A 25,111-nucleotide genomic window follows, 5' to 3' on the forward strand; every position below is an offset into this window, starting at 1 on the left:
ACAACTTTTTTTTTAACCCGAGAGAGGGGGAGAGATAACAAGGGATAATGACACAGGGCGGGGGCGGTGGCAGGCAGAGGGAGAAGCTGGCTCCCTACTCAGCAGGGAGCCCTATGTGGGGCTTGATCTCAGGACTCTGGGATCATGACCTGAGCTGAAGGTAGATGCTTAACCAACTGAAATCACCCAGGTGCCCTTAGATATAACGTTTATATATGATCCCAGCCAACTGGGATCAGTCGGTAAGCGGCTGCCTTCCGCTCAGGTCATGATCCCAGGGTCCTGGGATCAAGACCCACATAGGGCTGGCTCCCTGCTTAGTAGGGAGCCAGATTCTCCCTTTCCTTCTTCCCCTGTCTGTACTCTCTCTCTGTCAAATAAATAAAATTCCAGCCAACTGATAAACATCTCAAAGAAATGCTGGACTTCATTTCTTACTTCAAATAAATTTCAAAGTAGAACATATATATACATATATATTTATTTTTTTTTAAATTTACTGATTTATTTGAGAGTGAATAAGCAGGGGGAGGGGAATCCTGAAGCGGACTCTGAGTACAGAGCCCAAGACAGGGCTGGATCCTAGCACCCCAAGATTATGACCTGAGCTGAAATAAAAAGCCAGCTGCGGAAACCAAAAGTCAGCTGCTGAAATCAAAAGTTAGCTGCCCTGTGCTCGCTTCGGCAGCACATATACTAAAAAAAAAAAAAAGTTAGCTGCCCAAATGACTGAGCCACCCAGGTGCCCAGAACATGTATAAATACAAAAAAGTCAAATCAATAAAAGAAAATGAAAATTATTTTTTATAGTGTTAAAGTGGAGAAGACGTATAACACAAATTTTGGAAGGCATTTAAAAAAAGGTGAGGAGCATGTTCACTTGACGATGGGAATGGAAGACTTCCTACCACAATGGTTACAGTCCAAGTGCGGGTGGAAACGGTAGTCTTGCAAGAGGTGTCAGAATCAAAGCAGGGTGAGGAGAGTGTCCATAGAGAGGGACAGCTCAGTGCAGGGTATCAGACATCAAGTAGCACGAAAAGGTTATTTATGCAGACAGTGCACAGACTCAAACTGTGGCAAAAAGTGCTGGAGCTCAAGAAGAGTAAGAGAAGTTTGTAGGGTGTAGGTAGGTGGGAGAGCGGCCTAAAATGGAGAGTCAGAGCAAGAGTAGGGAGAGAAGAACATCACAAAGAAGAAGGGATGGTGGAACTAGAAGACGGGTTGAATACAATAGGGGGATTTGTCAAAAAAGAGAGTAATGGAAGCCCACATCACTTCTGGCTTATATAACCTAAATGTAAAGATATATAACCTAAATCTAATTTGAAGAAACTTAAATTTTTTCTAATTTGCTTTAATAACCTTCAAAACTGTCAAAGTCTTGAAAGTCAAGCAAAGTCTAAGGAACGGTTCCAGGATGAAGAACATAGAAAAGGTAAAGCAACTAAATGCAACATATGGTTCTGAACCGGAACCTTTTGCTAAAAGGTTGCTCTTAGTACAATCAGTGAAACTTGAATGGGGGTCAAAGGATCAGAAGGCAGTAATGTGCCAATGTTAATTTTCTGATTTTAACAGCTGTAGAACAGTGATTTAGTTTCTTTTTTCTTTTTTTTTTTTTGGTAGAAAATATACACTGCATTAGAAGGCAGGCTGCGACAAGAAACTGCCAATTCTGAAAGGCAATCTAAAGGAAAAGAACCTTCCTTGTACTGTACTTTTACTCTTCTAAGTATAAATAGTAAAAATAAATAAATAAATAAATAAATAACGCTGATAGATTTGAGTAATATAAAAAAGGTTTTAAAATTCTGCTTAGAAACACTGTAAATGTAATTAAAGGAGCAACATAATAAGGAAAAAATATTTGCAATACATATCACAGAAAACTAATTTCCTTATTATATCTGTATGCCTATGAATTGGTGTGGAAAAGATGAATAATCCAATAGAGAATTAGGCCAAGGATAAGAAAAGACAACTCAGAATCAAGTTTAAATGCTAATAAAAACTACAATGAGATTTTTTATGTAGCAGGCTATCAAAGATCAAAAAGTATGATCACTTTCTAGTATCATCAAAGGATAATATGAGGCGAAAAAAGTTTCTAATTGCTTTAAGGACAGCAATTTGGAAGAGCCATTATTACTTAGCGTTTCCATTTCTGGGAATTGATTCTGTAACTATATTCACGCATGTGGGCAAAGTACTACACGCATGTGGGCAAAGTACTACGTACCAGGATATTTACTATAGTACTGTTTATAATATTGCAGGATAACAATCAAAATGTTCATTAGTAACTACTAAATAAATTCAACAGACTATTATGTGGTCTAGACAAATAGACAAAATATAAAGCAGTTCTATACAGACTGATAAGGAACTGCTGCTAATATATAGTAAGTATTAAAACCCAAAATATACAGCACAATGTGTTTAGTGTGTGTGTTTTGAAGCTACATAAATATGCTTATAAATACATATATTTACTAAAATATGTAAATTCCATGATGGCAGGAAGCTAACTTGAAGAGGCTCCTACTGGCCAAAGATGGGATAAAAATTTGAGCATCCATAAGAATAAATGAACTCAGGGGCGCCTGGGTGGCTCAGTGGGTTAAGCCGCTGCCTTCGGCTCAGGTCATGATCTCAGGGTTCTGGGATAGAGTCCCACATCGGGCTCTCTGCTCGGCAGGGAGCCTGCTTCCTCCTTTCTCTCTCTCTGCCTGCCTCTCTGCCTACTTGTGATCTCTCTCTGTCAAATAAATAAATAAAATCTTAAAAAAAAATAAATGAACTCAAAAAAATGTATTTAAATCCATGAGTAATGACACTTTAAAAAATGTAAAAAACAGGAAGTAAACATTTATTCTTCCTCTCTTATATAAATTGAGCCACGAGGTAATCAAGTATTAGCTGAGATGAAGTTTCTCTAGAGAAACATTTCACTAATAAATGAAGAAATAATAAAAATCAGCAATCTTTAAAGTTAATGGATTTAACCGCTGAAAATCAATAGCTCCTAATATCACAAAAAAAAAACCAATCAGACATAACTGATTTCCTGATGAAAGAATACAACAGCACTCACCAAGTTTTGCCAAAATACCTAATCTGAAAATGATCAAACCTGTAAGAAACTCTAAATGGTCAAACTGTTAACAGTTTCAACAAATTAACTGCATGGGGAAAACAGTGAGGAAGAAATAAGCAAACTGCTTGAGAACGTACACTCTGTTATTAAAATTATAACGAAAAAGCCTAAAAGAAATCATAAAACTACTTCTTTGTGAGGGAAAGAAAAGGATTATAATTGGAACGGGCACTCAAAAGGGTACTGCAGTGGCCAGCAAAGTTCTATTCCTTGACCTGTTGGTATTAAAATACCAACTTTAGAAATAATTCAATGCCTTAATAATGATTCAGTAACCTCTTTGTCTGTTTTATTAGGAGTTTCTCTACCTGGCTGTATTTTACAATAACAAAGATGTTTTTTAAAATGTGGGGTTTAAAGCAGTGTAATATTAAAAAAGAGAGGTTTTTACCCAATAGCAGACCTTGGGCTTAATTTGTTTAATTAGGCTTAATTTTTAAGCCTAACTTCTCTCATCTACTAAAGACAACAGTATCTTGTAATTCACAGGGCAGCTGAAGGGATTTAAATAGAGTAACACATGCAAAACACTCAGCAGTGTGCCTGGCTCATTTGAGTGTTCAATAAATGTTTTTGCTATTATTTCATTTAAATATTATTCTACTAACACCACTTTCAAATGAAACTTGGAAAACCAAGCAAGTTTTCTATGAACCATACTGTACCCAATGTGATATGCCTATTTGTGGTATCATCCCTTTGTAGTTTAGTATGTGGTTAATTTCTGTTTCGTGTGTGCTTGAATGGAACATCTATGTTCTATTTTTTAAAGTTTAAACACATCTAAAAGATCAAGTCTGTTAACTGTGTTGTTCACAAAATTCATGTGTTTACTTTTGTTGGGGATGGTGGTAGTGATGATCTGATTTATTAGCTTCTGAATAAAACGTGTGAAAATCTCTCACTATATCTGTAGGCAGTCTTTTATTTGAATTTTGCTTTGTACACTTTATTACTTCCTCCTGGTGAATTATTTCATCATTAAGCAATGGTTCTCTTTATCCTTAATAATGCTTTGCCTTAAAAATCTATTTTTCCCTGGAGACTGCCTGGATGGCTCAGTCAGTTGGTTAAGTGTCCAACTCTTGGTTTCAGCTCAGGTCATGATATAGTGTTGTGAGACTGAGCACCAAGCTGGGCTCCACGCTGTGTTGTGTTTTATGTCAGCCTAGTATTTTTTTTTTTTTTTAAAAGATTTTATTTATTTATTTGTCAGAGAGAGAGGGAGAGAGAGTGAGCACAGGCAGACAGAGTGGCAGGCAGAGTCAGAGGGAGAAGCAGGCTCGATGAGGAGCAAGGAGCCCGAAGTGGGACTCAATCCCATGACGCTGGGATGATGACCTGAGCTGAAGGCAGCTGCTTAACCAACTGAGCCACCCAGGCGTCCCTATGTCAGCCTAGTATTTTTCAATCTTGTATTTTCAACTTTTTACTTTTAGATTACATTTTAGATTTAGTTCTTAACCATTTGTTGCTAGATTTTCTTCCCTTTTTTAAAAAAAAGATTTTGGGGACTCCAAGCATCTGCCTTCAGCTTAGGTCATGCTCCCGGGGTCCTAGGTCCAGGACTCAGTCCTGCACTGCACTCCTTGCTCAATGGGAAGAGCCTGCTTCTCCCTCTGCCTACCATTCCCCCTCTTGTGCTCTGTCAAATAAAAAAATGAAAAATAAATAAATAAATAAATAAATAACTATCGTCATAAAAATCTTTTATTTATTTATTTATTTAAAAGATTTTATTTATTTATTTGACAGAGAGATCACAAGTAGGCAGAGAGGCAGGCAGAGAGAAAGAGAGGAGGAAGCAGGTTCCCCGCTGAGCAGAGAGCCCAATGCGGGGCTCGATCCCAGGACTCTGAGATCATGACCTGAGCCATAGGCAGCGGCTTAACCCACTGAGCCACCCAGGCGCCCCTAAAATCTTTTATTTTTTAAAAGATTTTATTTATTTATTTGACAGAGAGATAGATCACAAATAGGCAGAGAGGCAGCTTCTGAAAGTTGATTTTTCTTTTTTCAAGTCTTACTGTTTCTTTTTAAAATAGGCCTATTACATCATCATGCCTCATCTCCCTTTTTAAAATTCTTTTAAAATTTTACACAAGCTTACTTTATATTCTTTTTTAGATTATCACTGGTCACTTAAATTTTTGCACAATTACAGACTCTGTTTCAGGTTCTAGGCCGTATGCCTGGGTTTTAGTGCTAGCTCTATTTTGGAAAGAACCAAGACCACGTATCTCCTATCCTCATATATGCACTAAAACTCCGCCCTAGATCCCTTAGGAGATATATCCCAGGACCAAAAGATCTCTCTGCTATTTTATACAGTAGAACCAACTCCCACTTACTGCTTTGATTTGACTTCTCTCATTTCTGGTTTCCTTCTCTTCTTTCCTTCTTTAGAGCTTAGCTATGTATTTACAGTTTTGCTCTTGTTTTGTGTTACATTTCCGTATGTTTGTAGTGTGTATGCATGTGGGGATGATTTATCTCTATCAGCTTGGTTTACAATGTTGCAGGCAGTTTCTGTAATACTCAGAAGTATATTCTCAAAACTTTTCATCCTTTACAACGCTCTCTCTCTTACCCCACTCCCATTCCTACTTAAAATCTATAGATCTTATTATTAGAGATACCTACACCTCACTCACCCACCCCAGAATCCTTTCCTTCTCACCATCAACACAACAAATATTAAAGACCGAAAAGGAAGGAATTAAGAGGTACTAATGGAAAGAAAAGGTGTTAGTTAACTCAGCTGCAACATGAAGTTCACACCAAACAAATACACGAAACTACATAATTTGAATTGTATAATGCCACCATAACCTCAACTTCCCATTTGTAAACACTGTCCTGTACTGAAGCACTCAAAGCTCAGTTCTAGAAGAACTGTATTAAATTCTTACTTGCGCTGAGGTAAAGAATCTATGCTAAATTTCTATACAGTTCTCATAATAAGTTACCACTGATTGTTCTGAGAGTAAGTTAAAGTGCTAGAAGGTATTTAAAAATGGGGTTATTCTGAAAAGATCACTTGGCCACTATTATAATAAGAAGCAAAGGAGAAGGATTTTAAAAAAAATCTAGTCATTAGTGTTCTTTTAATTTTCTGAATTCCTGTAGAATTGTGTAATAATTTGTAATATTGTATGTCATAGCTGCCTTATCTTGTTACTTACTTTTTTGGTTTATGCCGTATTTTCCTAACAAAAATACAAGCCCTGAGGGCAAGGCCTCTTTTTAAATTTTTTAAAGATTTATTTATTTGAGAGACAGAGAGCAAAGGAGGGGCCGAGGGAGGAGAGAATCTCAAACAGACTTTCTGCTGGATAGAGTTCTGACATAGGGTTCGACACGGGGATCAATCCCAGGACCCTGGTATCACGACCTGAGCCAAAATCAAGAACACTTAACCGACTGAGCCCTGCTGTAATTATGGAGAAGCATTCCCCAAGATAGATTTGGCACGTATGAAGCAAGCAAACAGAAAACTGTTAAATAAATAAATGAGACAATGAATAAAATGAATGGTTAATGTTAACTGTCAAACTAGCTCTAATCCAAGAATCAAGAAATCATAAAGTATAGTTATGGGTTTGTTCCAACAACAAAGTCTAAAAGTAAGTCCTCAAAATAACATTTTATTAATTTTTTTTTAACTTTTAGTTTCACCTTTACATCTAATATTAGAATGCCAATATTTAGATGCCAAGCTGTAATCTAAGACTAATAAAAAATAATTCTCAATACCAAAAATGCTCAATTTCAACCATAACTTAAGAAAATGTAAGCAGGGACGCCTGGGTGGCTCAGTTGGTTGGACGACTGCCTTCGGCTCAGGGCGTGATCCTGGAGTCCCGGGATCGAGTCCCACATCAGGCTCCCAGCTCCATGGGGAGTCTGCTTCGCTCTCTGACCTTCTCCTCGCTCATGCTCTCTCTCACTGTCTCTCTCTCTCTCAAATAAATAAATAAAATCTTAAAAAAAAAAAGAAAATGTAAGCAGTATCTAAGTAGTAAGAGAATGTGATCCATGTAATTTTTAAGTTATTTATTTTTTTAGTAATCTCTATATCCAGTGTAGGGCCGGAACTCATGACCCAGGGATCAAGTGTTACAGGCTCTCAGGGACACCTGGGTGGCTCAGTCAGTTAAGCATCTGCTTTTGGCTCACATGATCTCAGGGTCCTGGAACGAGGACATCACATCGGGCTCCTTGCTGAGCATGAAGCCTGCTTCTCCCTATGCCCTTACTCCTGCTTATGCTATCTGACAAATAAACAAAATCTTTCAAAAAAAAAAATAAATAAAATGCTCTTTGAAATCTAACTATCTAGTCACATGCTCTTCCAACTGAGCCAGCCAGGCACCTGCACATATGTAATTTTTAATTTATTTCTTAATATTCTCGTAGCTATATTTTAAAAAATCAGGGACAAACATACACTTTTATTAAGACCTTATCAGTGCTCTAGGGTTAGGGTTAGACCACATGACGCTTGATCTCAGGGTTGTGAGTGTGAGCCCCACTATAGGTGTAGAGTTACTCAAAAATAAAATCTTAACAACAAAAAACCCTTTTCAGTGCTCTAAAAGATAGTACCATGCAATTTAAAGGGATGCTATACACATACATACACACGTTTCCATTTTGTAATTTTAGGTTTTACTGTAAACCCTATACAAATACACCAGAGTCTTCACTATTAATAGGAGCTAAAGTTTAAGTAAAGCTGTCTAGAAAATAAACACACTTCTTTAACTAAAAAATAATCTTTGAACTCCAAGACACTAAATATGACCAAAATTTTGTAGTAGGATTCATTTCAACAAAAGAACAGACTTAATATACATTCTGAAGCTAGAAGAACACCTTAATTTTTATATACTTAACTATCTTAAAGGCTTACAAAAAACTACTACTATGTACTACTGCACATACTACTGCTTGGCTGGGGCTCAAAGTCCTTTAGGTTATAAAGTAACCTGAAGTTAAGAGTTTATGGAATTTAATTTATAATAGTTTTTTTCTCCACAAATATTATACATATTCCACATTACTTACCCATAGCCACAGATGAGATTGGAAACTTAAGCAAATCTGTGCTAGTAACTGTGTGTTTAGAAACAGCTCCCAGTCTCACGTTGTAAAGAGCCACACTTGACAACTGTTTCTAACACAGTTGGGAACTACCACAGCTTTTTCCAACTACTAAAAAAGTTCCACTGAATAAACGGAAATGAAGACAAATTTCATTTTAAATGTTTTTTAACTTAAATGTTTTACTTAAATTTTTTTCTTCCATATTTTAAGGTAGGGAATCCAGAAATAAAGTCATAATAAAACACTGCTTTTTAAAAGCATGACTTGCTATAATCAGGTGTTTCTAACTATATACTTAGAAACTTTAAAAACTATAATTATTCAAAATACTATTACATACATTAATGTATTCAGTTATTATTTACACACATACATACATTTCTGCTAAACTTCCACTACAACATCAACTATAGGGATTATCTAAGACTGGTCAAAGAAAATATATTTATACACTGACCACTGAATAATAATCTTTAGAAGTCACTTCCTTGATATTATAAAAACTTACTGAAAACCCAAACAGGACTTCATTTCGAAAGAAGAAATTTAGACCAACTCATTCTAAACTGACTGACAGGGGTGCCTGGGCGGCTCAGTAGGTCCGTGTCCAATTCCTGATTTCGGCTCAGGTCATGATCTCAGGGTGGTAAAATCCAACCCCAAGTGGAGCCCCACTTCAGGCTCTGTGCACTCAGTGGGGAAACCACTTGAGATTCTCTCCCTCTGCCCCTCCCTCTGCTCATGCTCTCTCTCAAATAAAAAATAAATCTTTAAAAAAATTAAAATAAACTGCCTGATATAAAGTATGTTCAACAAATATTTGCTGAATAAATGAAGACTAAATGAATGAATGTGCCACACACGATATGAGTTACTGGTGAAAGAGAAACCATTAATTCTTTGAATGTTTAGGAGAATTCACCAGTGGAGTAGTCTGATCCTAGACTTTTGTTCACTGGGAGTTTTCTGATTAGTGATTCAACCTCCTTACTAGTAATTCATCTGTTCAGATTTTCTACTTCATCATGAGTTAGTATTGATTCAGGCTGCATATTTCTAAGAATTTATCCATTTCTTCTAGGTTGTCCAATTTGTTGGCAAGTAACTATTCTAATCTCTTCCAATCCTAACAACAACAACAACAACAAATCTCTTCTAATCCTTTGTATTTCTGTGCTATCAGTTGTAACATTTCCTGTCTCTGATTTTTTTTTAAAGATTTTATTTATTTATTTGACAGAGAGAAATCACAAGTAGATGGAGAGGTAGGCAGAGAGAGAGAGAGAAGCAGGCTCCCTGCTGAGCAGAGAGCCCGATGGGGGACTCGATCCCAGGACCCTGAGATCATGACCTGAGCCGAAGGCAGCGGCTTAACCCACTGAGCCACCCAGGTGCTCCCCTATCTCTGATTTTATCTGAGCCCTTACTCCTCCTTCTTGGTGATGCTAGCTAAAGGTCTGTCAATTTTTTTTTTTCTTCAAGATTTTATTTATTTATTTGATAGAGAAAGAGAGAACACAAGCAGGGAGGAAGGGCAAAGGGAGAAGCAGGCTCCCTGCTGAGCAGGAAGCCTGATGCAGGAGCCTTAATCCCAGGACTCTGGGATCATGACCTGAGCCGAAGACAGACACCTAACTGACTGAGCCACCCAGGTGTCCCTGTCAATTTTACTTTTTCAAAGAACCAGTTCTTAGTTTTCTTAATCTTTTCTGTTGTCTTTTTTGTCTCTATTTTATTAATTTCTGCTCTAATCTTTGTTATTTCCTTCCTTGTACTAACTTTGGACTTCATTTGTTGCTTTTTCACTTCCTTGAGGTATAAAGTTAGATTGTTTTAGATTTCTCTTGTCTAAAGAGGCAGGCATTTATTGCCACAAACTTCCCTCTTTGAACTGCTCGTGCTGCATCCCATAAATCTGTCATATTTCCATTTTCATTTGTTTCAAGGCATTTTTAAAAATTTCTTTGATCCACTGGTTGTTCAGCAGCATACTGTTTAATATCCACAAATTCATGAATTCTCCAGTCTTTTTGTAAAAACCATTTTCTAGTTTCACACTACTATGGTGGGAAAGGATGCCTGATATGATTTCAATCCTCTATTAAGATTTGTTTTGTGGGGGCACCTGGGTGGCTCAGTGGCTTCAGCTTCTGTCTTCGGCTCAGGTTATCTCAGGGTCCCGGGATTGAGCCCCACATTGGGATCCCTGCTCAGCAGGGAGCCTGCTTCCCCCACCCCCCGTCTGCTGCTCTAGCAACTTGTGATCTCTCTCTCTCTGTGTCAAATAAATAAATAAATAAATAAATAAATCTTTAAAAAAAAAGATTTGTTTTGTGGCCTGACATAACTATTTTGGAAAAGTAGTCTCTTACAAGGCAGCATACTCACAGGTCTTCTTCCTTTTATGATGGGTTCTTATTGTTATATTCTACCAAACATTCAAAGAAGAACTGTCTTTCTCAAGCTCTTTCAAAAACAGAAGAGGAGAAAACTTCCAAACTCATTTTACATTACCCTGATAGCAAACATTACTCTGATAGCAAAAACAGATAAGGATGCCACAAGAAAAGAAAATTATAGGCCAATATCCCTGATGAACTTAAATATCAGGGAACTGAATTCCACAATACATTAAGGGATCATACACCCTGATCAAGTGGGATTTTTCCAGGAATGCAGGATGGCTCAACAGCTGCACATCAGTCAATGAGATATACCACATTAACAAAATAAAGGATAAAAATCAGATGATCAGGGGCGCCTGGGTGGCTCAGTGGGTTAAGCCGCTGCCTTCGGCTCAGGTCATGATCTCAGGGTCCTGGGATCGAGTCCCACATCGGGCTGTCTGCTCAGCAGGGAGCCTGCTTCCCTCTCTCTCTCTCTGCCTGCCTCTCTGTCTACTGTGACCTCTCTCTGTCAAATAAATAAATAAAACCTTTAAAAAAAAATCAGATGATCAACTCAACAGATGAAGAAAGAGCATGCAAAAAATTCAACATCCATGCATGATAAAAACTCTCAAAAGTGTGGGTATAGAGGAAACATACCTCAACAGAGTAAAGGCCATATACAACAAGCCCACAGCTAACATACTCAAGGGTGAAAAGCTAAAAGCTCTTCCTCTAAAACCAGGAAAAAGACCAGTTATCTCACTCTTTCTACTTTTATTCAACATAGTATTGGAAATCCTAGCCATTAGGCAGGACAAATAAAGGCATCCAAATTGGAAAGGAAGAAGTAATGCTGTCACTATTTACAGATGACATTATGTTATATATAGAAGACTCTAAAGCCATAAAACCGTTAGAATAAATTCAGTAAAGTTGCAGGATACAAAATCAATACACAAAAAGATGCTGCATACATGAAGAATGTACTATTACAAAATTAAAACAAGAAAAAAGAAGAAACATCTTGGGGTTGTGGGATCAAGTGCTGTCAGACTCTGTGTTCAGCGTGGAGCCTGCTTGAGACTCTCTCCCTCTTCCTCTCTTCCTCCCACTCGTGCTTTCTCTCTAAAATAAATAAATCTTAAAAAGAGAATTTTTTAAAAAGTCCAATTTACAAAAGCATCAAAAAGAATTAAATACCCAGGAATAAATTTAATGAAGGAGGTAAGAGACCTGCATATTGAAAACTGTAGGACGTTAGTTTAAAACAAAAAAAAAAACTGAAGAAGACACAAATAAATGGAAAGATAGTCTGTGCTCATGGACTGGAAAAATTAACATTGTTAAAAGTGTCCACACTACCCAAAGCAATATACAGATTTAATGCAATCCCTTTCATAATCTCAATGGCATTTTTCACGGAAATAGAACAAACAACTCTAAAATTTTTATGGAGGCATAAAATCCCCTGCTGGATTTTTTTTTTTTAATTAAAGATTTTATTTATTTATTTTACAAAAAGAGAGAGGTCATAAGTAGGCAGAGAAGCAGGCAGAGACGGGGTGGGGGTGGTAGTGGTGGGACGGGGGCGGGGCGGGGGGGAGGGTGGAAATCAGGCTCCCTGCTGAGCAGAGAACCTGATGAGGGCCTGAATCCAGGACCCTGAGATCATGACCTGAGCCAAAGGCAGAAGCTTAATCCACTGAGCCACCCAGGCATCCCACTGCCTGATTCCTGAGAGAGGAGAACAAAGCTGAAGGTATCATACTCCCTGATTTCAAACTTTATTACAAAGATAAAGTAATTAAAAACAGTATTGTATTGGAATAAAAAGACACAAAGATCAACAGAAAGCCCAGAAATAAACCCACACATATAAGGCCAATTAATTTATGACAAAGGAGCTTAGAATATAAAATGGGGAAAGGACAGGCTCTTCAACAAATGATGCTGGAAAAACTAGACAGCTTGTATGCAAAAGAATGAAACTGGACTATGCATAATCTTACACTGGACACAAAAATAAACTCAAATGGATTAAAAACTTGAAACCATTGGAACTCCTAGAAGAAAACATAGGTAGTAAACTCCTTGACAGATGTCCTGGCAATGATTTTTGAATCTGACACCAAAAGCAGAAATAAACAAGTGGGACTACCTCAAACTAAAAAGCTTCTACACAGCAAAGGGAGCTATCAACAAAATGAAAAGGCAACCTACTGAATGGAATAAAATATCTGCAAATCATGTATCTGATAAAGGGCTAATAGTACAAAACATAAAAGAACTCCTACAACTGAAAAGCAAAACAAAAATGAAGCCCAAATAATTCTAATTCAAAAATGGAATTTTTGAATTAAATATTGATTAAAACAGACATTTCCCCAAACACATATTAAGGGCAACAGGTACATGAAAAGATGTTAACATTACTAATAATTAGGAGATGCAAATAAAAACCACATGAGGGGAGCACCTGGGTGGCTCAGTCAGCTAAGTGTTTGACCCTTGATTTCAGCTCAGATCATGATCTCAGGGATATGGGATTGAGCCCCCTGTCAGACTCTGCAGTCAGCAGGGAATCTGCCTGAGATTCTTTCCCTCTACCTCTCTTCTTTCTTCCCTGCTTGCTTGCTCTAAAATAAAGAAATAAATCTTAAAAAAATAAAAACGCACAATGACGTATCACTCATACCTGTTACAATGGCTATTACCAAAAAGACTAGAAATAACAAGTGGTGGTGAGGATGCAGAGAAAAGGGACCCCTCGTGCACTTCTGGTGGGAATGTAAACTGGTACAGCCACTACAGAAAACAGTATAGAGGCTCCTGAAAAAACTAAGAGTAGAACTACCATATGATCCAACAATTCCACTTCTGGGTATTATCTGAAGAAAAGAAGAAACACTAACAAAGAAGATATACATACTCCCCCCACCCAATGTTCATTGCAGCATTATTTACAATAGCCAATATACGGAAACAACCTAAATGTTCACTGATTGAAGAATAAAGAAACTGTGGTATATACACACGATGGAATATTATTCAGTCATAAAAAAGAATGAAGTCATGCCATTTGATAACATGGATAAATCTTGGGGGCATTAATGCTAAGTGAAATAAGTCAGATGAAGAAAGAACCACCACTGTATGATTTCTCTTACATGTGGAATCTAAAACAAAAACAAAAAACTCCAAAACATAAAAACAAAAAAAAACTTCCAAAAGCCAAACTCATAAATACAGAGAACAGATTGATAGTTGCTAGAAGGCATGGCACAGGTGGGAGGTAGGAGAAATGGATAAACTGTTTTTCATTTTTAACGTCTAAATAAGTTAAAAAATAAATACAATTTTAATTGGGGGGGAAAAAGAATGAAGGGGCACCTATGTGGCACAGTCAAGTGTCTGCCTTTGGCTCAGGTCATGATCTCAGAGTCCTGGGACTGAATGCCATGTCGGACTCCCTGCTCAGTGGGGAGTCTGCTTCTCCGTCTGCCTCTGCTGCTCTCCATGCTTGTGCTTGCTCTGTTGCTCTCTCTCAAATAAATATATAAAATATAAAAAAGAAAAAGAAAAAAGAAAGACGGAGAAAGGGGGGAGAGGAAGGAAAGAAGAAAGGAAATGGACCTGAAGAAAGTAGCTCCAAAGTTGTTGACAACTGTAAAGGGGGGGGGTACTGAGCAGCCAATAGAATATTGTATTTGCCCTCCAGAAATTTAGGAGACAGACAACTAAACAGGCAATAACACAGTATGTCACATGCTGTAATAGGGATAAGCAGAAAGTACTATGGAAATATGCAAGAGTATCTAACCAATAAGATGATATTGGGCTATTAATGAAGACTTTTTGAAGAAATCCACGCTGAGATGAGGAACAGAACAGAACAGAAAGAATAATGTCTGTCAAGACCTAAAAATGCCCACCTCCAGTATAGATCTCAAGGAAGTACCTGTCACTCCATATGGCTGTATCATGTAGCAGGGCCAGATTATGAAAGGTGCAATAAACACCTCCAAGAATTTAGATTTTATTTTGAATGACAAGGATAGCCACTGAATGTTTCTCGGCAGAACAGTGGAAGTTCTGATTTTAGAAAAATTACCTGAACAGTGTAAAAATAATTAGAAATGGATGGCACTGATGGTGGGAGACCAGTTTAAGAGGCTATGGTGGTAATACAACTGAGAGAGATAAACATGGCTTGAACTATGGTAATAAACAGGGAAGAAGTGAATAGATTTGAGATATACATATAAGGTAAATTCATAAAACTTGATGACTGAATGGGTATGAGTGAGGCGAGGACAAAGCCAGGAATAATATTGATTTGAGCAATCCAATGGATGTACCAAGGTACCAGTGGTGTCATGTACCAAGGCAGGATCTCTGTGGGCAAGCCACTAATGGGGAGGAGGAGAAAAAAGATCAGTTCAGGTTTGGGTTTTGAGTTTTGAGGTACTGCCCATCACTCAAGTGGAGATTCTCAACAAACTCAAGATCCAGTGAGTAATTCAGAGACAGAGAATTTTATCACTCTGTAAATATACTACAGGAGAGGTGGAGTGTCACTAAATATAGATTACCTATCATTATGAACATACTATGATGTAATAGAGATGCTTCATGGCAATGTGCTATCCAATCCTTGAGGAAAAGCTATACATAATACAGGGTCAGTTATCTACTGATGTCAAAATTATCAACACCATATATAAAAAATATCTGTGGGCCCAGAACTGGCAAGAATTCATAATTCTAGCTTGATGAAAAACAAAAGAAAACCTCCAACTGACAACTACTAAATCAAGGCTTAACATCCTTTGAGAATAGCTTAGCTTTATTTTCATTCTTTCCTGTTGCATATCACATTCCGTTTTCCTAGACATTTTCTCCTACTGCTCTCAGGAAAAGGAGAAGTATGGAATAGCCCCACCCCAAAAATGAAACATTTACATTTTTTCTTCTATTTTTGTATTTTTACCTCCAGTTTTATACTTTCCATATTTCCTAAATTGAAAAAATTCATAAAGTAATGCAATCATTTTTCTGTTTTATCAAACAGGAAAAAATTCCTTATAAAGTTAGTAACTGTCATAAATTTTAAGCAGCTTTAAGTTCATTTGGACACTATTATTCAAAAGTAGCATTACATCTAGAGTAGAAGCTGATAGGACCAGAGAATCAAGGTCATCATTAATTTAAGGTCAGAATGACCATGCCTCAAATCAACATTTAAGGCAAACCTAATTAATTAAAGGCTAATCTAGGATTCATATAAGTCAGCAATTAAAAAAAAGTTTTCTTCTAATGAATCTAAAGATCTGCCAGAGTAACTTGATCCTATAGGAAGCCAGACATACAAATAACTGAAGCAATATAATAAACACCATTTATTTATTTATTTAAAAAATAGATATACATTTATTTATTTATTTGACAGACAGAGATCACAAGTAGGCAGAGAGGCAGGCAGAGAGAGAGAAAGGGAAGCAGGCTCCCCGCTGAGCAGAGAGCCCATGCGGGCCTCTATCCCAGGACCCTGTGATCATGACCTGAGCCGAAGGCAGAGGCTTTAACCCACTGAGCCACCCAGGCGCCCAATAAGCACCATTTAAAGGAACACACAAGGTTTTAGAAAAATATAAAATAGGGCACTGTGATCATATGCATATAACCATATGCACACAGCTTAAAAGAAAACAATTTAGCTTGTCCCTATTTTTATTTTCACATTAAATTTAGAAATGTTCAGAAATGCTTTTATTAATTTAGTTTTACAGAGAAAGAATAGCCAAGACGAGGGGATTAAGTATGAAGTTCAAAATAAGAATAAGACTGGGGCGCCTGGGTGGCTCAGTCATTAAGCGTCTGCCTTCAGCTCAGGTCATGATCCCAGGGTACTGGGACTGAGCTCCACATTGGGCTCCCTCCTCCGTGGGAAGCCTGCTTCTCCCTCTCCTGCTGCTCCTCCTGCTTGTGTTCCCTCTCTTGCTGTGTCTCTCTGTCAAATAAATAAACAAAATCTTAAAAAAAAGATTTTATAAGACTACTATAGTAGTCTTAATGTTTAACCTGTGTTGTTAACTCACAAAAGAAACTATTTTTCTGAAAGAAAGAAAATGGACCTCATGGAGAGGTAGGAAGGCTGAGCATCATCAGTTCTCTTTCTTTCACGGTTCAAAGTTAGACCATAATTTCTGGAACTGTAAGATTTCTAGAAATGTTTTACAGATCAAGAGATTACCTGACAGTAAAGATATAATTATACTATTTTATTGAGAGAACACCCAAGGCCCATTAAGTTCAGTGAACTGCCAAAGGTTAGAAAGTAAGGGGTAGCAAAGTAAGTTTTAGATCAATGGACTCCAAGTACTCCACTGTACTCCAAGTACAATGGACTCCAGAAATAGCTCAAGTAGTTAGTTATGTAATATGGATGTCTCAAAAGTTTATAATACAAATGATGACAATAATAGTAACTGGACTAACAGTGGTAGTAGTAGTAGCAATTCCACTACTGCTACTAGTGTACCTAACACTGAACACTTACATGTGCAAGCACTACTGTTCCAAATGTTTTATATATGCACAGGCACACTTCGGAAATGTACAGGTTTGGCTCCAGACCATTGCAGTTAAGTGAGTATCACAATAAAGCGAGTCAAATGAATTTCTGGTTTCCTAGTGCATGTAAAAGTTATGTTTATACTATATTATATTAAGCATTATGTCTAAAAAAATACATATCTTAATTTAAAAAATCTTTTATTGCTAAAAATTGCTAACAATTATCTGAGCTTTCAGCAAATCCTAATCACTGATCATAGATCATTACTATAAAAATGATAATGATGAAGTCTGACATATATCAAGAGTTACCAAAACATTACACACAGACAGAAATGAGCAAATGCTGTTACAAATATATATATATATATATATATATATATATATAGCCCTGAAAGACTTGGATCAGTGCACGGTGTTGCCACAAACCATCAATTTGCAAAAAGTGCAATATCTGTGATGCACAATAAAGTAAAGGGCAAAAGAACAAGGTATTCCTGTATTAAGTCACTGAATCACTGTATCAACTCTATGAGGAACATATTTGTAGTTTGTAAATAAGGAAACTAGGCAAGGAGAGGTTAAGTATCTTGCCCAAAATCACAATAGTATTAAGTAGTAGAGGCAGAATTCGAACTCAGTCTAGCTCAAGAGCCCCATACTCATAGACACTGTATTATCTAAATATAAATTAGTCTTGCTAAATACTACTGGATACAGAAGTATTTAGCATATAGAACACTATGAAATAAAACATATTCTTTTAAAAATGTTTATAGAATTTTAAAAATTTTTTCACATCTTATTTTATTAAAAGCATTAACAAGTTAATATTTTAACACCAGAACGTATACATTAGACCCTTTATTTTCATAATGGGCATCTCCTTAGATCTTGCTGTATAAAAAGTATCTGTAATATTTGGATATAACATATCCAAATGATTAGGGATACAGGTTGTGAAAAAACTGGCTCTTGGTTAGAATCTTGGCTTAGTAGCTAGCTGTGCAATCTTGGGATGGGTTCCTTAATCTGTCTGATTCTCAGTGCAACCATAAAATAGAAATGAAAGTGCCTACCTTATAAAATGTTGTGAACATCAATACAATACCTTGCAGAGATATTCAATGTTAGTTATTATTATAAATGAGATGGTGCTGAAAGTTAGCAAGGCGCACTCAAAATATTCTAGCTACAGGCCTTTTTTATACTATATGATCTTCAAAAAAAAAAAAACTATGACATAGAAATAATGATTACTAGTACAAAATACTATACTACCTATGACAGGTGTTCAGAGTAGTTCTTTAATAGCAGAAAATACAGTGTGAAGTCAGGGTGCCTGGGTGGCTCACTTAGTTAAATGGCTGACTCTTGATTTCGGCTCAGGTCAGGATTTCAGGGTTGGTCCTGTGATGGAGCCCCAGATCAGGATCCACTCTTAGGGCACCTGGATGGCTCAGTCATTAAGTGTCTGCCTTCCGCTCAGGTCATGATCCTGGGGTCCTGGGATTGAGTCCCACATCAGGCTCACTGCTCAGCAGGAAGTCTACTTCTCCCTCTCCCACTCCCTCTTCCTCTTCTTCTGTTCCCTCTTTCACTGTGTCTCTCCCTCTGTCAAATAAATAAATAAAATCTTAAAAAACAAAAAAGATCCACCCTTAGTGGAGATTCAGCTTGGGATTCTCTGGCTTCCTCTGCTCCTCCCCCCGCTCATGCACATGGGTGCATGCTTTCTCTCTCTCTCTAAAATAAATCAATCTTAAAAAGAGAAAAAAAGAAAATACAGTGTGAAATCGACAAATGCCCTGGGCTGACTACAGAAAAAAATGAATAGTGTCTCCTTTAAGGTAACAACAGTCATTTTGGGAGGCTATAAAAACTATTCCTACAATTCTGCCACAACTGAAGTTATTCTCCACACTGATTTTTTTCTAATTATAAAAATATGTCCTTAGAAAATCTGAAGAAAAACACTAAAGGAAAAAGAGTTACTGAAAATCCCATCACTCAGAGTTTATTCCCATTAAGATTTTAGGACTCTTCTAGTTATTTTTCTCTGTACAAATCATATAATTAAATTGAAATACTGTACATACTGCTTTGTACCTTGTTTTTCATTGCATCATGAATACAAAATATGTTTATGATATAGGTCATGAAATTTCCTGAAACATGATTTTCAATGGTTATAGAACATAAACCTTCCATTACTTATTTAATTAGTCCCTTGTTATATTTAACCAGTTCCCTATTATTAAAGTTCCCACTTTTTTCCCCTGGCCATTTTTGTGAATTGTTTCAAGATAAAAATTTATCCAGTCTTCTGTTCTATACTGCCCCTCCAACAACAACATCAACAATGCAACCAACACCACCAGCCAACAACACTAATAAAGTGTAGCTAACATTTTATCAATGTGGCAGGTAGTGTGATCATTATTTTACATATATTATCTCTATACTCCTATAAAGAATACCTACTGACTATTAGTCCAACTTAGTCTATTCTCTTTATATATGTATTTATATCTATATGTGCCTTTACTCACTGTGGTCTTCCTGCTTACAGTATCTATTTTCTCTCTACTTACATTATAGTTCAGTGTTCTGGCAAGTCCCATGTTTTCTATCTATAAAGCCTTCCCCAACATTCCCACCTCATATTGCTTTAATTGCAACTTATAAAAAGTCAAATCAAGTGTTGAGCATTAGAAAGAAAACTAGTCAGAACCCTTTGGGCAAACGAATTAACTTCTGTATATCTAAATTCTTTGCCTGCAAACTAAGAGGGATGGGCTTAGATCAGCAGTCTTCGAATTTCAGTACAGATCAGAATCATGTGGAGATCTTATTAAAGCACAATTAATTTAACCTTATTAAAGCTGAGGTCCACTCCCAGTGTTTCTGAATCAGAAATGGGAGAAGGGGTATAAGAATCTACATAGCCAACAAGTTTCAAGGGATGTTGCTACTGTTGGGTCAGAAGTCACATTTCTGAGAATCACTGGGGCCACACAAAGACAAGTCCTGAAAGCCAAGAGTAAAGGAAATGCTCTTTATTCTGGTTAAGAAAAAAAAAAAAAAGAAAAAATTTTCAAAAAGGGTTGTAACATTAATAAGCCTTTTGATAAGAGGTGGCTTAGGCAGCATTGTGCATAGGAGAAACCAGGATAAAAAGACTCCTTCAATAATGGCAATAAGCCAGAAAGCCCTGGATTAAGGTGGTAGTAGTAAAGAAGAGGAAAAAACAAAAAAAAAACTCCCCCAAATCACCGCTCAGTTACTCTTCTCTGCTAAAGTTTTTGCCATTATCCAATAGAAAGCTGTATGTATACATACTGCTATTATTTAGAAACACAACATGGAATCAGGAATCATTTTCTGCCACAGTAAAATCACTATATTATCAATAGGGATTTAATGTTCAAGAAACTTTCTTAATATATGTCAACTTTAAACGTTTTTTAAGATTTTTTATTTAACAGAGATCACAAATAGGCAGAGAGGCAGGCAGAGAGAGGAAGCAGGCTCCCTGCTGAGCAGAGAGCCTGATGCCTGTTGATCCTAGGACCCTGGGATCATTGACCTGAGCTGAAGGCAGAGGCTCTAATCCGCTGAGCCACCCAGGCGCTCCAACTTTAAACTTTTTTAAAGAAAGATTTTATGCAACACAGAGAGAGAGAGAGAGGGAAAGAGAGAGGGAGCATGGGTGTGCACAAGTAGAGTGGCAGGGAGAGGGAGAAGCAGGCTCCCCGCTGAGCAGGGAGACTTATGTGAGGCTCCATCCCCTGACCCTGAGATCAGGACCTGAGCTGAAGTAGAGGCTTAACCAACTGAACCACCCAGGAGCTCCAATTTCAAACTTTCAAAAAAAAAAAAAAAGCTTTAATTAATTATTTTAGAGAGAGAGAGGGAGGGAGAGAGAGTGCACGCATGCGTTGGAGTGAGCAGGGGGAGGCAAAGAGGGAAAGGGAGAGGGTCTCAACCGGACTGCGCTCACAGCTCCACACAGGGCTCAATCTCAGTGTGCTGAGATCATGATCTAAACTGAAACGAAAAACGGGACATTCAATTGACTGAGCCACCCAGGTGCCCCATCAACTTTAAACTTTTAAAAATAAAGAACTGGGGGAAAATGGCAGAGTAGGTAGACTCATTTTACCTCCAAAACTCCTCAACATTATTAGTAAGGAAACAAAGATATAAAGCACTACAACAGAGGGAAAAGGATAAAGCCTTCAGTACACAAGAGATTTCAATGGACTTCTAGAAGACACAAAGTACTGACTACAGAAGCAAAGCAGAGGAAGCTACTGCCTACAAAAAGCACGTTAGAGGCTACAACAGAAAGCTGTCAACTTCTCTCAAAACCTTAGAGAAGCTCTAACTCTGAAAAATCCAAGTACAGTAAAGGACAATCATGATGTGTGGATCTGATAGCGATCACATTCATTATAGATCAATAAAAGGGAGTCTTCTCATCAAATCACCAACCAAGGTGTAGAATAAAGAAATTTCCAGACATTCCAAGACTTACAAAGTTAGTCTCCTGTATAACCTTTCTTAGGAAGTTACTTGATAAATTTCAACAAAACTTAAGAGTAGGGGCGCCTGGGTGGCTCAGTGGGTTAAGCCACTGCCTTCGGCTCAGGTCATGATCTCAGGGTCCTGGGATCGAGCCCCACATCGGGCTCTCTGCTCAGCAGGGAGCCTGCTTCCCCCTCTCTCTCTTTGCCTGCCTCTCTGCCTACTTGTGATCTCTGTCAAATGAATAAATAAAATCTTTAAAAAAAAAAAAACTTAAGAGTAAATACAGAAAGAAGATACAGGATCCATAAATTAATGAAGTCATCACAGAAAACCAACAAAGGGAAAAAATTCCAAGATAAAGGATGTGAAGTAGGCCTAAAGAAACTACAGACTGGAGTAAGACTCCAAAAAGCTGCAGAAAATAGAATTTTCTAATTTCATAGGATAAAGTAATAAGTTAGAGAGTAAGAAGCTTAGAACAACTTGAAGACATGATAAAGGCAACAGGTGAAATATAAGGAAGAATCCACTGCAACAGTCAGGAATGGTCTCTTGAGAGGTCTGGGAATAAAAGTATTAAGCAGAGGTAAAAAAGAAACTAGCACCTATTTGGTGGTACAGAGGAAGTATCCCCATATTCATAGGAAAATGAACACTTATTTTTCAACATCTACAATCAACCTATGTACAGATCACTGAAAAATACCTTACTAGCAATATGATAAATATGTTCTCAAGGCAGACTGAGATTGAGAATTACAATGCAGAGCTAAAACAGCTTAGTGGTGAAAGAACCATGAGTAGCCATCCTCATCTTTGAGAAGAGGGAGTCTACAAATATTCTTCTTAGTCGAGGAAATGTAAAATTAAGCTTTAAGTATGTGTTTTAAAGTTATATTGGGTTGAGGTGTGTGGCAGAAATGCTGTTAGTAAACCAACACAGCAGAAATCAACGATGTTTAAATTTGAGGAGAATAGTAGAAAAAGATTTGATCAGCTATGAGCCCCTGGGTGGCTCAGTCAGTTGGGCGTTGGCCTTTGGCTCAGGTCATGATCTCAGGGTCCTGGTATAGAGCCCCAAGTTGGACTTCCTGCTCAGCAGGGAGTCTGCTTTTCCCTCTCCATCTGCCTCTCCCCCAGCTCATGTTCTCCCTCACTCACCCTCAAATAAATAAATAAAATCTTGAAAACAAAAGACCTGATCAGTCAAAATCGATATCATGCTACTTATGCACAGAAACTCGTCAACTTTACTCAGAGTTCACTGTTCAGGACTCATTCATCTTTACTCTGCACATAGTTTTTTAAATTAAGGCATCAGATTTCTACGTCTTCATATCCAGTATTGCATAAAGATTTGTTACCTAAAAACTACATAAACAGTATATAAATTCCCCTAGTCATCAGAGAACATGCCACTTCTTTGGAGAGAAAAGAAATACACAGCAATTAATGAACAAACTCCTTCTCTCCCTCTCAATGTGCCAAGGTACCAGATCATGTCCTGATGATTAGAGACCATGAATATAAAATGCTATTTCTGTAGTGCAAATTATTTATATAGAAGAAACTATAGACAAGCAAATATAAGTAAATGCAACTCAGAATCACAGGGACAGATTTCATGGAATGGACAGAAGTTGGGCTTGAGGATAAAATATGGGCAGAATATTGAAGATGAAAAACTGGGTCTTCAGAAAAGGACACTTAAAAAAAAAAAAAAAGTAAGAAGTCCAGTGTGGCTGTCTTAGACAGTTTTCACAGGAAGACAAAGGAAGCTAGAGGAAAAAGTCTTCAGGAACCCAGACGCATTGAATGAATGAATATGGAAGAGTGGCAGAGGTAAGAGTACATAATTTTTTTTTTAAATTTTCATTTTTATTTAAATTCAGTTAACTAACATGTATTATTAGTTTCAGAGATTGAGGTCAGTGATTCATCAGCCTTATGTAATACCCTGTGCTCATTACATCATATGATCTCCTAAATGTCCATCACTCATTTACCCCATTCCCTCACCACCTGCCCCCTCCAGCAAACCTCAGTTTGTCTCCTATGATTTAGAGTCTCTTATGGTTTATCTCCCCCTCTGACAAATATTTTTCAATAAGCTTATTTCCAAAATTACCAAGGAAATAGCCTCAGCACCAGACATACAGGAATCATCAGGCAACTCAAGCAGATTTAAAAAAAATCTCCATTATTTTTGTGCTTTATATGGGTGAACAGAAAATATGTATATTTAAATCTACCTACCAGTTTTACCAAAATAGATGATATATTAAAGAACAGCAGATGGCGCCAAAATATTATTATTATTATTTTTTACACTACTGCCTTGAGTCACATAAACCATTAACTAGAACCAAAGGGAAAAAACTTCATATTAGAACTGAAGAATATTTTAAAAAATTTACAGACTATCCAGATTTTCATGTGGTCTCCCATGGACTGATGTCAATAACAATGTTCTAGAGTATGACTACTTAATGAAAAACAAGACTGCATCAAACACAAAAACCTGAATTGGAAGTATTTTGGGTTTTACTAAAACTTTAACCATATTTCAGGACACCTGGGTGGCTCAGCTGGTTGAGTGACTGCCTTCAGCTCAGGTTGATCCCAGAGTCCCAGGAGTCCCACATCAAGCTCCCAGCTCTGCAGGGAGTCTGCTTCTCCCTCTGATCTTCTCCCTTCTCATGCTGGTGCGTGTGCTCGCGCTCTCTCTCTCTCTCTCTCCCATAAATAAATAAATAAATAAATAAATAAATAATCTTAAAAAAAAAAAAGTTTAACCATACTTCTTACAAAGGAATTACGGAATAAACAATGGCACTAACAACTAATTAGTAATATGGATAATTTAAAGCTCCTCTTCATGGAAATGTTATTTCCCTTAAAAAAAAAAAAAAGATTTTATTTATTTATTTGACAGAGAAAGGGAGCACAAAATGGGAAGTAGCAGGCAGAGGAGAGGGAGAAGCAGGCTCCCCACAGAGTGGGGGGAGCCCGATGTGGGACCTGATCCCAGGACCCTGGGATCATGACCTGAGCTGAAGGCAGTCACTTAACCAAGTGAGCCATCCAGGTGCCCTGTATTTCCCTTCTTAATTTTAAGATGTGTAAGGGGTGATACCACCATAACAAAATATATCCACTCATCTTAAGATCATCCAGAATTTAAAATATTAAAATATTTTAAAAAATAAATTGGAATGAGAGACTATGGACTCTGAGAACAACCTGAGGGTCTTGAAGAGGCGAGCGGTGGGAGGTTGGGAAAACAAGGTGGTGGGTATTGAGGAGGGCACATATTGCACTGGGAGCACTGGGTGTGGTGCAA

At 37.4% G+C, this 25,111-nt stretch overlaps 1 protein-coding gene across 2 annotated transcripts in view; it reads right to left on the bottom strand.

The window, feature by feature from the left end:
* FBXO11 (F-box protein 11) overlaps positions 1–25,111 on the bottom strand; it is an 89,762-nt gene that overhangs the window by 26,930 nt on the left and 37,721 nt on the right. The window lies entirely within an intron of this gene.

This window comes from Neovison vison, chromosome 8 (genome assembly GCF_020171115.1).
Source record: "Neovison vison isolate M4711 chromosome 8, ASM_NN_V1, whole genome shotgun sequence".
NCBI classification, from domain to species: Eukaryota; Metazoa; Chordata; class Mammalia; order Carnivora; family Mustelidae; genus Neogale; species Neogale vison.